The sequence below is a fragment of the Symphalangus syndactylus genome, chromosome 12, assembly GCF_028878055.3.
Source record: "Symphalangus syndactylus isolate Jambi chromosome 12, NHGRI_mSymSyn1-v2.1_pri, whole genome shotgun sequence".
Lineage (NCBI taxonomy): Eukaryota > Metazoa > Chordata > Mammalia > Primates > Hylobatidae > Symphalangus > Symphalangus syndactylus.
Window position 1 is genome coordinate 68,575,213 of NC_072441.2, and position 3,639 is coordinate 68,578,851.

The window sequence follows — 3,639 nt, forward strand, 5'->3', positions numbered from 1 at the left end:
CGAACCCTTCTTCCCACAGAGACTGTATTCCAGGGGAGGGCCTGATTCGGTCATCGCAGTGCTTTGTCTGTGGTTGGTTGAGAAATGATCATGTGGAAAAAAAAAAAAAAGAAGAACAGAAATGATCGTGTGATACGTGATACTTTGGGCCAATGAGGCAAAAGGAAAGGTTTTCTAGGAGCCTCTGGGGAAAATCTCCTTGTTCATCAGGGACGACCATGGGAACAGTCTCTGAACTTTGCTATCCACAGATGTGAGGCCATCTACTACAGCTGCCTGGCTGAGGATGAAACTGTGAGTTGGGAAAGGGATGAGCTAAGAGAACTACCCGGAAATGGGGCCGCAGCACGTGACTCCATCAATCTGAAAGCCTGAAATACCTCTGGACTTGAGCTTTGTGAGCCATCTATTATCTTATTTTAGAAGCCAGTTTGAATTTTCTGTTGCATACACATAAAGAAATCGTAACTAATACAAGTTGTCAACAATGAAGAACTTCTGCATAGTGCTAAAAATGAAAATTTTTAAAACTGCCTTTATAAAAAAAGAATGTAATATTGACAAATGGGTGAAAAGATGATCAACTGCATTGTAATAGAAGTAAGAGGACTTCCTCTAAAGTGTGAATGACTATATTATGAAACTGTTTAGCACTAAGCCTAAGAGACTGTCATATGTGGGATAGTTTTAATAAGACCAAGAAAAATGATCTAAATTATTAGAAACAGAGATCTACCGTGGTTATACTTAAGCTTAGCATGGGACCTTTTGAAGAGAATAAGTAGATACAACATGGTGTACAGTTTAAAACAGTCCTCAAGATGCCCTGGTCAAGAGACCAGAGACTGTTCTAGAGGTTCTAACAATAATAACACAGTTTCAAATGGAGCGGCGTGGGCTGGAGGATGGTCAGCCTAATTTGTGTACACCAAGACCAGTTCTGTACATAAATAAAAATGGAAAGCTCCAAGGAATTGGGAAAATGTCCCTTCCCCATCTGAAATACTTCCCCAAATGCCTGCTGACTGAAATTATGTTGACTCTGGAATAAAGACACTCCTTTAACAAGAGGTAAATGACCTCAAATGCAAATTTCCACGGGAGCACTAATATGGTACTAAAAACTTGGCCTTGCTAACGTGAACATTTGTTTACTTTCTGTCTCAATATCTCCAGACTATAACTTTTGTGAGGCAGAGATGTTTCTGTCCTTTTCACTGCTTTATCCCTAGTAAATGACTAAGTGCCTAAAATGGTGCCTAGTCTTTTGTATATGCAAAATAAACTTTTGTGAATGAATGAATGGCAAATATCTGAGCCTTTACCAAGAGCAAACTTTCATAGGAAGGAAGGAAAATCTCCAGAGGGCACTATATGACTGAAAGAGATAAAAGGAAAAGTGAACCCTAAAGAAGTGAAAGGGGCAAGAAAATGAACAAAAGATGGGAAAGGTTATATTTTTTCTTACTTCATTTAGTCTAAGACAGGCCCTGATTGAGTTCCCACACTAGATCCCGTGTCAAGGAGTTGGAAGACTCTGACATTCTAAGGATAGGGAATCACAGTATTTGAGCCATGCAGCAGAACCAGATTGCATCTTCACTCTCCACTGGCCCACCTGTCTCTTGTTCTCCAAATAGTAATTCCCTCCCCAAACTCCAGAGGTGGATTTGTCCTGAAGCTCAAGCTTCACTGCCTCTCAAATTGATAGGAGGAACCCTAGCAATGTATTTACCTGCCATGTGTTTTGGCAAAACTTGTACAAGTGGGATTTTGTAGTCACAATAGGTGAGACTGTTGTCTCTTTGTACTCCAACTTCTCCTTATATCAGGTGGCATCCGAGGCGCTGCAGGCATTTTGGGGAGGGGGGCAGCTAAGGCAAGTAGAATTGGAGATACGTTCTTTTGGGTTGAGTGCTGTTATAGGAATGGCTTTCAGGAAGATACCAACAGCCCACTGTGGAAACTCACCTGGTGTCATAACATAAAGGGGCATATCTAAAGGTTAAATCACAATATGAATACATCAGAGACCCTAGTAGAGGAAATGCAAGGTTTGAAATGGATTGGAACCAGAAGCTGGTCTGTGGAAAATTCTTTCCAATCAATTGTAGCAGAGGATTTAGTTTCTACTGACACCTAATTGAAAGGAAGTTCTCTCCTATTGGGAATGCACATGCAGATGCAGTGTACACGATTGTGTTTTTGTACTATACATTAAAACTATTTTTCATAGATTTACATATAAAGTCAATAGAAATAATTCGGATATCTAGAAGTAAACTGTAACAAAAAACAGTTGGGTGTGGTGGCTCATGCCTGTAATTCTTACACTTTGGGAGGCCGAGGCCAGGAGTTTGAGATCAGCCTGCACAACATAGTGAGACCCTATCTCTACCAAAAATTTCAAAATTAGCCTGGCACTGTGGTGTGTGCCTGTAGTCTCAGCTACTCAGGAGGCTGAGACAGGAGGATCACTTGAGCTTGTGAATTTGAAGCTAGAGTGAGCTATGATTTTGCCACTGCTCTCCAGCCTGGGCAACAGAATGAGACTCTGTCTCTAAAAAATATTTTTTAAAAAAAGTATCATTTCCAGCTGGGCACAGTGGTTCACGCCTCTAACCCCAGCACTTTGGGAGGCCGAGGGGGATGGATCACGAGGTCAGGAGTTTGAGACCAGCCTGACCAACATGGTGAAACCTCATCTCTACTAAAAATACAAAAATTAGCTGAGCGTGGTGCCGCGCCTGTAATTCCAGCTACTCAGGAGGATCTCTTGAACTTGGGAGGCAGAGGTTGCAGTGAGCTGAGATTGCGCCATTGCACTCCAGCCTGGGCGACAGAGTGAGACTCTGTCTCAAAAAAAAAAAAAAAAAAATTCAAAATTACTAAATCATTGAGAGGAAGAGATAAATTGCGAATAGAAATAGTAAATAGGCTTTTATATTATTTAATCATCTAATCAATAAAAAAGAATGAGTTACATGAATATGTTTTTAAAATATTTAAATTTATAACTAGACAGGAATGTTTATATTGACAAAGATAATATAAAGCATAATACACCATTAGAAGGAGGACATAGATCACAAATTAGTTAATAGTGAGTGCCATCAATTCAAAGCATATTTAAGATTAGTCATTGGGAGACTGAAATGCCACCTCATCGCAGGAGGTGCCTGGCAGGGATGGAGCTGGTGCAGGCCCGGAAGTAGATGTCCTGGTTCTACTGCCAACACCTGCTGGTCACAATGCTCTACATGCTGGAGCCCAAGGAGCAGAGGGTGTTCAGTTCCACACTGGTTTCCATTGATACGCAGGACACATCTTCATGCCCCAGCACATCATGGCGATATTGCACTACTTTGAAATTGTACAATAACCAAAATTAGAGGTTCCTTGGGGAAGACCCACCCTACGAAGTTGGAATGAGACCATCAGATGTGATAAGAAACTCTTCTGAATGTCAACCTAACCAACCTTATAAAGACTAAAATTCGTGAGTAGAACAGGAAAATCACCGACTCATGTGTTCTGTTCTTTATTTTTCATTTTAAAAGAAGCTCCTGCATAGTAGTTTTTGTCTATTTTAACATTGCAGCCATTTGTACTTTGATATCACTATTTTCTTTTATTTTC

At 40.5% G+C, this 3,639-nt stretch overlaps 1 pseudogene; it reads left to right on the plus strand.

Annotated features, from left to right (window-relative positions):
• Positions 1-3,185: 3,185 nt before the first annotated feature.
• On the plus strand, positions 3,186-3,639 carry LOC134734664 (serine palmitoyltransferase small subunit A-like; annotated as a pseudogene).